Consider the following 13,762-nt stretch of genomic DNA (forward strand, 5'->3'; position numbering starts at 1 on the left):
GGAGGCGGCCTCGCTGACGTCATCATCGTCACCGTCCTGACGTCATCATCCGGGCCCCCGCGCGCGCCCGGCGGCCCGGGCCACAATGGAGAGCGCGCGCGCGCCCAACCGACGCGAAACAGGCCCCGCGCGCGCCCGCGCGCCGCCGGCCGTGTGTGTGTCTGTGCGTGTGTGTCCCCCCACAGTCCTTGTCCATCCCCTCACCGCCGCCCCCGCCCCGCACACCGACACACAGGGGAGCCGGCCGTGAGCGGCAGCCCCGGGCGGGCACACGGGCAGCGCGTCACCGCCGCGCTCGGGTGGCCGAACCGCCGCCGCCGCCGCCGCGCTGGGCCGGGCGCGGAAGGCGCTGCCGGCGCCGCCATCTTGCCCACGGGGCCCCGCCAGACGCGGCTGCGCCGCCGCCGCCGGGAGCGCGAGGAGCCGCCGCCGCAGCCTCCCTCCGCGCTGCCTCCCCCGCACCGCCGAGCCCTGAGCGCGGTGCTCCCGCCGCCCGGCCCGGCCCGGCCACCCCCGCCCGGCCGAGCCCCGGGCGCGCGTCCGCCCACCCCCCCCCCCCGCGTGCGCCCGGTGCCCGGACGGGGCGGAGCGGAGCGCGCAGGCCCCGGCCCAGCCCCAGCCCGAGCCCAGGCAGGGCCGCCGCCGCCGCCGCCGGGCAGCAGCTGGTGACGCAGGAAAAACGCCCCAGAGAGAGAGAAGCGCTCAGGGCCGGCACCCGGAGCGCGGGCAGCGGCGCTGGATTTACCCTCCCGCTTCCCGCCGCAGCGCAACCGAGTGGGAACCGGGGAAAGCGGAGCCGCCCCCTCAGAGCCGCGGCCTGGCATGAGACCGTGCCCCGCCGGCCGCCGGGCATGAGGCAGCGCCCAGGAGGGCTCTGGGCCGCCGCAGCAGCCGCCGCGGGACGAGGGGAAGCGGTGCGGGGGTGAGTGCGGAGCGGTGCCCGGGCGGGGCCGGGCAGCTGTTTGCGCTCCCCGGGGATGGGGCTCTGCGGGCCGGGGCGCGGCGGGGGGGAAGGACGGAGCTCCCCGGGACCCGCGGGGCGTAAGGCGGCGGCAGCGCCTCCCTCGCAGCCCCGGCGTGTCGGCCCTGCACCGCCGTGTTTTGGAGGGCGAGGGAAAATGGCTGACGGCTCCTCATCCCTGGCTGCCGGCGGGGGGGAGCGCCCGGCGCCCTCGGGGGGCTCTGGCCGCCCCGCCGGGGCCCCTCTGGCCGGCCCCCTCCGGTGAGGAGGGCCCGGTGCGTCCCCACAGCGCTGCACCGGCATCGCCTCCCCTGGTTCTCGCTTCCCTTCTGCCCGAACGCCATTACTGAGGTGGAGTGATTGGGGCCGCGTAGGCCCGGGCGACGCCTGGAAATCAGGCCCTGCCGAGGCGCTTTCCCGACGGTCTCAATGAAATCCACCAGCACCAGCTCGTTCACGCCCGCTGTAAACACTGTTAACACGTAGGCCACTCCTCTGGCCTCGGCTTCCAGCGGCCCGGCTTCCATGTACGAAAAACGTTCGTGGCTTTTTCATCTAATTCCTCTAGTTCACCGCGCTGCTTCTCCTCGGAGTTGTGTCTTAGGGCTTGTCTGTAGCGATTTATTTTAGGCAGTACAGCCCTCTCCTCTTGCCCGACGTGTGCGGCAGGGGTAGTTGCGTGTAGTTTGGCCGTAGATACTCTCTGTTATTGTCTTCGAGAAAACGGGATTTCACCAGTTGGATGGGTTGTTGGGGTTTTTGTGTGTTAGTTACCACCGTGTTAACATGTGCCGTCCCACTTCGTGCAGCTTTGTTTGTATACAGTGGGAGTAGCTTTTGAAAATTATTTGTTTTGTTAAGTGATTTTTTTTTTTTATTGTAGAAGCATCCAAAAATGTTGGGGTAGTTTTTAAGATGCCGTATTTCATTTTCAGGTTGCTCTTTCAGAAGTCCAGTTAGGTATTTTGAAGATTTGCAGTAGCTTGCAACTGTACAGGAAAAAAAGAACCTTTCAGAAAAGAGTTGTTCTAATTAAATGTTCAAGGGACTCCCAGGCTCACTGCAGACATATTGTGTCTGTCTCAGCTGTCTTCATGTTATCAGTACAACTCGGTTTATACTCACAGTTCTGCAGTTGTGTTCATATAACTGGACGTTTGTATCAGTCCAAAGACCCTCTGAAGTCGCAGGCTCAAAGCCAGCACAAGGCCTGCTTTTGCTGACCTACTTGCAGAACTGGGGCCTGTATTTTTATAAAAAGTTGTTGAATTGGGATACTATTATGCATTCTTCAGTATACTTGTGGCAACACTTGCTATGACAGGCAGACCACGTAACCTGTGTTTTTCAGCAGCTTCTCAGATGAATGACAAATGGGTGGTAAAATTGTTACGTTTAGGAAGGGCTATTGATGGGTGTTTGGGGGATTGACCTTTATTGATTGTGAAATTGAAACAGTGTGCCTAGTAAGAAAGACTTAGCGGTGACTGAAAGCTGTAGGCAGCTAACTTTATTATTCATATTATACTTGGAATTTTTTTTTTTCATATTTTACTTGAGAAATTGTCAGGCCTCCCCACTGAAAATGTTGCTGATCAAGTTGCATATGTATTTCAGCAAAACCCAAGTCATACATGAGAGAGTTAGGGTTTTTTTTTGTTTTGTTTTCTAAAATAATGCTTTTGATTCTTGGAGTTGAAATAATGTTTATTCTTTAAACCAGCAAGCTACAGTAGCTAATACCAAGAACATGTATTGATTATTCTGTTGCAATACCCTGGGCAACAGTGATGCTTAATGATAGCTGTGTACAGAACCCAAAAACATAATCATAAAGCTGCAGTGGAAGAAACTCAAATTATCAGCATATTTTTGGGGAGGGAATTAACCAGAAATAAATGTAAGATTGTACCATAGTAACTTTTCCCTCTCCAGTGGGTCTTGTACTTTACTTTTGTGTAGTTTGTCTTCAGGATGTTACATTTGGGAAGCTTTTGTCTTAATCTTGCCTGGCTGCTGCTTCATGTCTTGCAGAATTTGCCCTTGTGGCAATTCCTCTGGCCATGGAATTGACAGGAAGACTACATCTGGAGGTGGTAATCAATAAAGACAGTGGTAGCAAAACTGTTTTCTGTCTCTGTGGAACACTGTCACCCTTACATAAACGTTCATATTCCCCACATTGTGGTGCATTTGTACTCAGAAACAGACCAGTGCAACTACTCTGTGTTCTAAAGGCACATGTTTATGTTTATGCGTTTTATTAATATTATGAAATTCATAGTTGAGATACTCAAACTAAAATAGTGATTAGTGTCTGTTTTGTAAAATTAAATAGACTTCTAGGAAATAAAGGTACCTTTATTACCTTTGTTCCAAGACATCTTATATTTGAAATTAAAATTAGTTTAGGACCTTCCAGTATGAATACAGTCTTGGGTAGGAATGGATAGGAATTCATTTATTTATTATTTTGAACAATTCATTTTTAAATGGCTTTGAAGTTCTGTTTCTGTCAGGCGTGTATTGAAAGTATATTAAATTCCATGGAAAGTATTTCTGCCCTTCCTGTTCTGTTTTAGACAAGTTCAGAACTTATTTCAGATATTTTAATGGAAAGTACTTTTGTGTTGGGCAATACTCTGAGTGTAGAGATATATCTATATATATGTATATAAATATATGTGTACATGCATGTGTATGTATTTACTCACTTTTTTTTTTTTAAGAAATACTGTTTTATCTATTCTAAGAGATCAACAGTAAGTATATTTTGAAAACATTTGGATCAGGATAGCCTCATTTGTGAAGTAGATGAATTAAAGGCATCCCTTACTGTTTTTGACTTAAATCAGGATTTTTTTTGAAGACAGTCCTAACCCTTCAAAACCCCTGAAGCTGTAGCACTTACTTTAATTCCTTCTCTTATAATCACAAGAGCCTTGCTTATCCAGCACTTGCAGAGACCACTGTGAAGTGGTTGTCTGAAGATGTAAGAAGCTTCGCTGGATTTTTCGTTCCTTTGAAAAGTTGTAAATGTGAAGGCTTTTGTGTCCTGTAGACAGTTGTTTCCTGGATGGTAGCATTAATCGTAATCTGAACACGTGGACATGGTTTCTCTTGTGCAGGTATCTTAAGTTTTTCTTACGTGGATGTGTCTTCCCTTCAACCTCTGTGTAGCTGCACCCAGTTTTATTATCTGGATCACCCCTGTTTAAAATCAGAATTCTAAATTTAAAGCTGTACTTCAAGGTGTGTTTTGGGAACACAGCTTGGTAATGTCTGTCTTGCATTGTAGTCCTTGTCTTTTGCAAAGGTGGCAATGTTGTGTGCTGTTCCTGTAGACTTGTATTATATCACGCATGATATCTGTGATCTGTAAACACACAACATTATTTTTTACATTACTAAACGTTGTTCTGGTATTCCATAGCAGAGGTGAAGGAGGGAAAGGTCTTCTATAAGCATGTACTTGCATGCAGTGAGACTTGAATTTTTCTACCTGGGAAGTTTGAGCTACTTCAGATTCACGTGTTAGAAAAACACAGTGACTTTTTACCATGTATTAAATCTAGGTTTTGTTCTGTTACTAATGTAGGAATGTCTGAAAGTTCTCCCACTGTTATTATGAAACTGTAATTCATTGTAAGTTCCCTTTTTAGAACAGTTATGTTGTATTGGCTGGCTCTCGTATGCTTCAGGCTAGAACATGACTTGAGAATGGTTAACAGAGGTTTCTCCTGCCCTTGGTGATTTAGATATTTGGTTAGAGTCTTCAGTAGATAGGCAGGGCAGAAAGCCGTTCTGTCATACTTTGCACCCTCAAAATGTCAACTGCTGCCTTTCTGATACATTACAGTGTCCACCTGAGCCCATCAGTGCATTGAGCACATTCTGTAGATCTGGGTTGGTAAAGTAATTTGAAATGAGGTGTTGGTAACCTTACAGGAGAGCTGTTAATAACTGTCTGCACTGTAGAGGATAGGAGGAAGGTAAATAAGGTCTTAGAGTAGCCAGTTGTGACTTAATATGAAATCTTTTTGCTTCTCTTTTCGTTTTTGTGTTTTTTTTCTTAAGGGAGCTTGCCAGCACAACCAATTTCTTTTGCATTTTCTGTTGTGAATTTTCTAGTATTGGCTTTGTTTTATAAGAAGCCATTAGCTATTCATTTTATTTGAGAGTTGAGTTCAGTCTGCTTATTATCAAGGCTTTTTGTTTGCCAGTTGTTGATGTGTTTTCAAATAAAAATTATAATGCTGGGGATGAAAACCACTGGGACACAGGTATGTTCCCAAGCTTGCTTTTTAAAAGAACATTGTTGATGTATAGTTTTCTTAAAGGATTAGTTATTATTCACTATGAGAATGATTACTTGCTTTTGGTTAACCTTGTGTTAGTACACACAAGAAAAAAAAAGAGATGCATGAAATGAGATCCATGGCATGTTGGTTTAAGATCTAGGTGTATTTTGAACGCTGCTGTTATCAACTCTTTTTCATGAAGTCAAATTGAAGACTGTTTTAGAAGTAATGGATAACTACCAGAAATGTAACTGTGGGAAGCTTTTATTTGTAGCATCCTTGATCTACTTACAAAATCACTATGTAACCCTGTTTAGTAATTTGGTTTTCCTTACACATGTAGCTGCCAACAGAAAAATACGATTTTCTTGTGTGTAGATCTTTGCATGAACATCTCAGCAAATCCTACTGTTTGGTAGTTAGCATTTAGCTGTGGATTCAGTCAGAAGAGGGGAATTCCACATTGCATCATTCCTTAGATATGTGCTTTTTTTCCAAATTCCGTTTTTAAGCTGAGACTCAAGACTGTGTTGAAGGCAAGACATCCTTGTTACATGAGTTTCCTCATGTCCTCTCGGCTATAAATTGCAAAAGACTTTTTTTTAACAGAAGTGTTCAAATGACTGCTTCAAAGTAATGAAAAGTTTGCAGAGAGAATTTCAGGGCTGTCTTTTCATTAAGCTTTCATGTAAAATACCCAAAACTCAAGTAATAGAAAATTGTCCCTAGAAGACCCTTTAAGACAAGTAGCACTTTTTTGTAACAATTGAATGGCAACACGGAATGACAGAAAAACATATGTTCCAAATTCCATAGAGTTCAATCCTTAAGTCATTTAATTGCTGCTTAACCTTTTCTCGAGCTTCAGCAGGACTGGGTATGGGAGGAGGAAAAGGTTTGATTTTGTGTTAGGGTGGTCTTAGCTGTAACAACATGATATGGTGAAAGAAGGAAAAAAAGATTGTTTAGAAGTGCATTGAGTAAGAAAAATGAGCAGTGATGTGCATCAATTATGATCTCTATGTTACCAGAGAGGCTTTTTTGGTTGGAGGGGAGTGTGCTTGGTGACACTGTGGTGTGGGATAGTGGGGACAGGCCCATGTTGGCTGTGGGTGGAACTTCAGTTTTCTTGTCCAGAAATAAATTTGACAGTGAGGGGAGGAAAAGTCTCTTTTTTAATATAAGATGAGAATGAACATTGTTGTCAAAACATACTGGCATCTTGGTAAATGAGCCTTGAGTCATCTGTGGTTTTTGTTTTTCTGTTGTTTTAGCAATAGAATACTTCAGTGTGTTTTTTAGTAAATTTCAACAGGACAAGTCCATGAATTTGAGAGTTAAATAAGAAAGATGTATCCATTTAACTTAATTTTTAGGTGAATAGGTTGGTGAAAGACTACAATTTTGATAAACTAAAACCTTAAACTATAGTTTAAACTAAATTTTAGACTTTGTAGAGCTCTGATTTAGAAATAGAATGTTAATTGTTTGATTTCTGATGTTTCCTTTTAATGTGTTTTCCTGAATCCTTTAGCTGTGAGGATTCTTCTTTTTTTTTTTTTTTTTTTTTAATCTTCAGTTGTGACAAATTCTCTGGAGCTTGAAGATATAACTCAAGTGGCTGGTTCTACAGTTTCAGGCTCCAGTTTTGCACAGCCCTCCATATGTCTTGACCTGTCTTTCAGACAGTGTTTTATTAGCCACAGTGGGACCTTAAAATCCCATGTGCTTTTCCTTGAATGCTTATAATGGTGGGTGTGCACACACTCATGCAATGGGACTTTTTCTAGGATGATGTACTGACTTTTTTCCCTAGGTGAAGTGGTAATGTCAGATCTGTAAAGTGCCTGATAGCTCTCTTGCTGTGTTGGGATGTCTTCATGATAGTTTTGGTAATTAGGCTGGAACACAACCTGAAAATGCTTCCAGTTTGTGTTCTTGTAGCAGTTCAGCCAGGTTGCTGTGGGTGACAGTTTGTTACATGTCTAGTGAAGATGTAGCTGAAAATGTTAATTCCCCTTGTGCCATTTGGGAAGCCATTATTTTTTTTCTCTTTCCTTCCATGTATAGGAGTGGAAAAATGAGGGTTTTTTTTTTGCTTGGTTTTTTGAATATGGGGATGGATGCAGCAAGGTGAGTTCAGTGGTACTGAAACCTTGCTATAACCTAATGTGTTTTCAGCCATGAAAAAACCCCAATCAGTCCCAGCCTCTGGTTAGCAGGTGTCTGACTGGAATTTTCTACGTACCTGCACCACTCTGAGATTTTTGACTAGATGAAGGAAGGTTTGGTAATTCATCCTGTCATGAATGTTCCTTTTATTTTCTGTCACTTTCCTGATAATGATATGAATATTTAGGACCAGCAGAACTCTGGATATGCTGGTCCTAAATATTGCCTGGAGGCAGCTGGAGGAGGATAGTGGTTAGTTTAGTTTCATTGTTGGCAACTAGGGGCTGATACAAGAGTTTAATTGGAGGTTCCAGTGCACTGTGTTGGTTGATCCTTACATGGTACTTCAGAAGATCATCTTTTTCTGAAGTTGAAATTGTACCTCTACTCAATGCATTGTTTGTTTATATGTGTCACACTTACTCAGGTACAAGTATCACACTGAAGGCTGAGGTGTTGTGCAGGTTATGGGCTTTATCTAGGCCAGCAGTGAATAACAGTTGAGAGCAGAGAATCAAAATCTCTCCTGCTTCATGCTTTCAAGTATGTGCTTACACTGTGCTACACCTGAAATACAGTTTGAGGATTTGGCTGTGTTGATGAGTCATTGCACTTCTTTGTGGGTGTGAAAATACAATAAATAAGTAGTAGGTCACACTTAAAATGAAGACTAACCCTTTAGTTCTACTTTAAGTTAGCCTGACAGCAAAATTTGCTTTAAATGTGAGTTTATCATCGTGTGTCATTTAAGTTCTGAATTGCAGCTGTCCACTAGAATTCTTTATTCCATGTGTTTGACATAATCATTTTCTCTAGTGTGTTTGATCAATTTAAATTCTTGTCTTAGAACTTCGTTCCAGAAATAGAGGGGAGGGGGAGAAGCCTGAGCAACCATGTTGACATTTAAACAGTTCAGTTGTAACAATTTTCCTTTGATAGGAATTGTGAAGACATTACTTTGGGGATACATTTCTGTAGGTATAAAAAACTTTGCCTCTTACACAGGCTGTGGAAGTGTTTGTTTTCTCTTAAGATACTTTCATGATTTTTGTGGTGATTTCCTCATAATAAAAAAAATTTGTTAACATTTTTGTAGTTTGCTCCTACTTGCCTGCTTGGTTACGTGTTAGTAATCTGCTTTCAAGGAGAGTTGTCTTGTCTGTACTGAATAGCTAATGTTCTGTTTCCCCAGACTTGGTGATGCTGGGTGTATACTTTGGAGACACTTTCTCAGCTAGAAACAACTTTACAAACAACAGCTTGTCACAGGGTGCATGTAATCAGTTGGGTTTTTTCTTTGCCTTGCTGCATTTGTAGATATGAGATTGATGTTTGAGGTGCCTTATTCTGGCGCAGATTCTTGATAAATGGAAGTGAAAAGTTTGTTTTTTCCATATTATTTCATCAAGACATGGGATTTGTATTTCAGGGTGGATTTCTCAACAGAACCAAAAGCTTATTTTTAAAAGTACCTCTATTATTAGTTTTTTAGTCAAATTGTCAGATGGCTCAGTGAAGTTGCTTTAAAATTGTGTGTGGTTAAAAACAAATGACGTAAAGAGCCTTGAGAAAAGATTGAGGATCATGGTCTGTTATATTTTACCATTTAGGGTTATGGTAATGGATCCTGTGATCCAACCTGGCATCGAAAACTTCCAAGAATGCGACATCCACAACCCTGGGCAACCTGTTTGAGTGTTTCACCACCTTAACAGTAAAGATTTTTTTCCTAACAGCTCATCTAAACCTGTCCTCTTTCAGCTTAAAGCCATTCCCCCTTGTCCTGTCTCTACATGCCCTTGTCATAAGTCCCTCTCCAGCTTTTTTCTAAGTCCCCTTTATGTATGGGAAGGTGCTCTAAGGTCTGCCTAGAGCCTTCTCTCCTCTGGGCTGAACAACCCCAGTTCTCTCAGCCTGTCTTCATGGCAGAGTTGCTCTGGCCCTCTGGTCCTTTTCCTGATCTCCTCTGGACCTGCTCCAGCAGGTCCATATCTTTCTTGTGCTGAGGACCCCAGGGCTGGACACAGCACTGTGGGTAGGATGTCACCAGAGCAGAGCAGGCGAACAGAATCCCCTCCTTCACCTGCTGCCCACACAGCTTTGAATGCAGCCCACGACATGTTTGGCTCTCTGGGCTGTGAGTACACATTGCCTGGGTCATGTTGAGCTTCTTGTCCCCCAACACACCCAACTCCTTGTCCTCAGAGCTGCTCATTTCATCCTTCACCTGGCCTGTTCTTGTGTTTGGGATTGCTCTGAACCATGTGTAGGACCTTGCGCTAGGTCTTGAACTTCACGTTCCTCTGAGTTTACATAAACATGGAAAATGGAGAAAGTGGAGAATGAAGCTTGTCATTAAACTAGTGTTTCCCCCACACCCCCATTTAATTAGGAACTATTACTCCCATTGGATCCTTGACTCATTCAGTCAGATAGATTGGATTGTCATTCAGTATTTTATCCTTGGAATTCTTTCTGTAAATGCATGTGTGACATCAGTCTAAATACTGAGTAGAATTATTCCTCTGTTAATACGCTTGATAGGTTCTTTAGGTTCTTTCCATTCTCATCCTGTACGTTACCTAAACATAATCAAAAAGCTTGCGTTGTCTTTTGTGTTGTTGATGAAGAACTGAGACATAGAGGCTGTAAACTTCAAACCTACCTCGTGTCATAACTTTTCAGTGGGTTTTTGTTAGTCAGGTGTTACACAGTTTTGTTGGCTTAAGTTGCTGTTGTACGTCCTCACTCTTCCTCCGTTTTCTCTTTCTCTCAATACCCAGAAGAATGAGAGGAGGATGAAAAGGTTAATCTGAAGAAGACCTGTGTGTTTTCCAGCAATGTTTATGAACAAGACACAGAATTAACTTTTTGGTAGGTCTATATAGCTGCCTTGTAAGCCAGAGATTTCCCTTTTATTTCTGGAGTTATATTTCTTTCCTTATAAAACTTAATTTAACTTCTGTGACAAATAAGGAACGGACAATTTTTCTTCCTGGTGCCTCAGTTGATTACTGTTTACCCAGGGGACTCAGTTTGATGGAAATGAAATTACAGTGGAAACCAGATTACTCTGAAAATTCCAATTAGGTAGGAGAAAAATGACAAATTGAGCCCTTGACAAATACAGAGAGCGTGTTGTGTCTGTCTCTCATGCAGACTCAAAATTTTGTTAAATGAAAACTTGTGAAAAAGTCACAAGATGCTGACTGTCACAGTGCATGCAGCTATTGTATTCAGCTACTCATGCTCTGTCATCTCTAGCTCCATTTTTTTTAACCTGAGTTTCCAGATAATGTTTGAATTGTAGAGTTTTGCTTACAGTTTTATAACTCTGGCCTTCTTTTTTTTTTTTCAGTCATCAGAAGTAAAATTTTTGCCACCTTTCTGTGTTTTGCAACTTCTGTATTAGTTGCTGTAGCTTTAAGTTGTCTGCTTGTAGTGAGATTATTCAAAGTATTACTGCCAAATAACTTTCCTGACTCATTGCGATCTGCTGAGTATTTCACTGGCTTTATCATAATTTCCAGGACAGTTTGTTGTCTTCACTTTCTGAGACTTCTTGCACTTTGCATTATTTGCTGTGGCTGCTTAATATTTCTTCCATGACTGAACTTGTGCTGTTGGTGAACTGACATTCCTGGCATTTATCATCTACTAAAAAGCTTTTTCTGTGTGCGTTTTCCTGTGATATCCATTATGCTTGGGAAAAATTTTGGTCTTTCTGACTTTGCTATGTTGTAAAGATTCGTTTGTGCTATAATGTATGTGAACCTTGGTTATATATTAGTTAAATATGTGCTAATTGTAATGATCTGTATTATTTGCTTCCCTTTCCCTGCTCTTCTAGGGTGTATTTCATGCGAGATTTGCAGTGATGCTGAAAGAGTTGGTTCTATTCGTGGTTATGTGTTCTTCCTGTTTCTCCTGCCATTGTTAGTGTTCATATGGCATGTGATGCAGCTGAAAACTAAAATGATTTTATTCCTCCAGTTACTTTTCAGCCAGATTGGCTTCTTGGTCTGGCTGGTGATGTGGTGATGCAAGGGCTAATTCCATAGTGGTGAAAAAGTGGTTAGGATGGAAGCCAGCAGGATCACCATCCTTCCCTTCTTGTCCAGTGGAGAGTTCCCTGATTTTGAGCTAAGGCTTGTCCACATGCAGAAGTACAGTGAGACTTACTTTCTAAATGTATCAGGCTACAATACTTGTACTGGTGGATGAGATTGCTGTTTCACACTGAGATTCCAACAATAGAAGCAGTAGAGATCCACACACACACACTGTGGTGGCAAAACCACCTTATTAGAGTTCTGTCACTCTCACGTGGTGCTGATTTAAGCACTATTCCTGAGAAGAACAGGTCCAATGTTCATCTTGTGTCTTCTGGCCTGTTAGTAGGTTCAGCTGAGAAGTGGGATCTTTGTTGTCTGTTTTGTGACTGAAGGGAGGGCTCTTTAGCAAGGGGGCTTATGGGTTTGGCAGTTTATGGGATTATTTCAGTGCAGGGAGAACAGCAGTAGTGTGTGTTGTGGATTTTTTTATTTTGTGTATGGTGGGTTGTGGTTTTTTTGAATGACTTTCTGGTTTTCAGATAGCTGCAACAGAGTTCTTAAACCCATCCTCAGTCCTTAGGATGTGGTAGTAGTCGATTGTTTCCTCCTGCATTTCTCGGTAAAGAAGGTTATGACGTGCCTTTTGATAGGCTTTATGGATCCAGGAATAGTGTGTTTCTGGTACAGTGGTGGCACTTCTTGGTTCTGTGGGGGGGAGTGGATATAGTGGAAATAATTCTTCTGTTTCCAGCCCTGCTTTGTTCTTAGTGTACTTTCTAGGGGCTTCTTGTTCCTTTCCAACCTCCTCTGCTATTTATCTTTTTGCTTTTATATTAAACCTCAGCCTTCATTGAGTTGGCAGAATGAACATAAAGACAAAAGACAAAACTTCTGTTCTGTTGCCACTTCTTGCTTCCCTGTAGAGAGACCAAGATTTTTAAGGGGAGTTGTTACACAAGTTCTCTGGAGCAGGTAGCTAGTTTTCAGGGATTTCTGGAGCAGTCTGCTTAGGAGGATGGGCTTGTATGAATTGGATTGGAATGGAGCATGTTTAAGGCAGACAATATTAAAAGAAATTAGCTATCATCTTGTAGCACCTCTAGGGAGCTTGTGCAAGCTTGATTTTTCAGACAAGTATCTTCTTACTGAAATGGTTGTAAGGCAGCAGAAAATGTCAAAATGTTTACTTGCAGTTATCTGGCATGGAACAGTACAAAATCGCCAGCCTGAGTAGGCAGTTGATATGTTGAAACTAGTTGGAAGTTTGGCTGAGTTTGTTAAACAGTTGTGAAGGAGCTTATTGAAACATGAATTTTAATGCTGGTATCACTTTCTTCTGTATTAGAGACATTTAAATGACACTTGACAATGTTGATGGTAGAGTTTGGGTTCCTGTGCTTAGTTTGTGCTGATTGAACATTACATGAAAAGCAGAGCTAAAAAAAAAGTGAAATTAAAACTAGTACAGTAATGGGAATGCTTGCATTTCAAAATATCTAGGTATTTCACAAAGTCATTTTTGTCACGATTCAAGAATGTAATCTGCTTCCAGCTTAATATCTGTTAGGTGCTGTATTGTGCTTTAATTATTTACAATTAACAAGCAGGAAGTTGGGTTGGTTTTATACTTTGTGTGAAAATTTCCATAATGTGTTGATAATGCCACAGAATATTAGACATAAAGACTACTACTAATTAATAATTAATTTTCTTTAGTGCAGTGTTTAACATAGTTTAGAGAAGCCATTAAGTTTTCGATAGGGAACATGAAGGGAGCCAGAGGGGCTGAGCCTGATTTTTGCAGGCCAGTTTTAAACTCCACTTTTCTACTGGAATCCTTACAGTCCAGTTGCAGTATTGGCTTCAGGTGCTGCACGCTACAGTGACACATCAGGGGCGTGTAGGTAACATGTAAAAATAACGTTGTAGTAACATCCGTAATTCACTGGCTGAATGACTTTAGCTAACATTTCAAATATTTATAGTCCTGAGTTTTGCAAAGCCTTAAGTGCAGTATATATACTATAAATAAGGCCGTGTTTTAAAGCTGCAAGTGGGACAAATCTGCAAGATGCCATTATCCTTCCTTTCAGGTACTTGAGAAAGAATGAAGGTAGCAAAAGCCATTCAGCACTTACCAGTGGCCTGGTAGAATGCATGAACCTCATCAGAAATCACAGAAGCCACAATGTGTTTGTGTATCTCAGGAAGAAACCAAGGCTAGGGATGCCACTGAACATCAGTGAGGATTTGGACCTCAGTATGGTTCGGCA

General features: G+C 42.7%; 1 protein-coding gene across 4 annotated transcripts in view; it reads left to right on the top strand.

Moving 5' to 3' along the window:
- The first annotated feature begins 610 nt into the window (after positions 1-610).
- Positions 611-13,762, top strand: part of USP9X (ubiquitin specific peptidase 9 X-linked) — a 100,922-nt gene continuing 87,770 nt past the window's right edge. For all 4 annotated transcript variants that reach the window (XM_048289459.1, XM_048289469.1, XM_048289477.1 and 1 more), the window contains exon 1: positions 611-922. The gene's annotated coding sequence lies outside the window, so the exon portion shown is untranslated. The remainder of the gene's footprint in view (positions 923-13,762) is intronic.

Source organism: Corvus hawaiiensis, chromosome 2 (assembly GCF_020740725.1).
Source record: "Corvus hawaiiensis isolate bCorHaw1 chromosome 2, bCorHaw1.pri.cur, whole genome shotgun sequence".
NCBI lineage: Eukaryota > Metazoa > Chordata > Aves > Passeriformes > Corvidae > Corvus > Corvus hawaiiensis.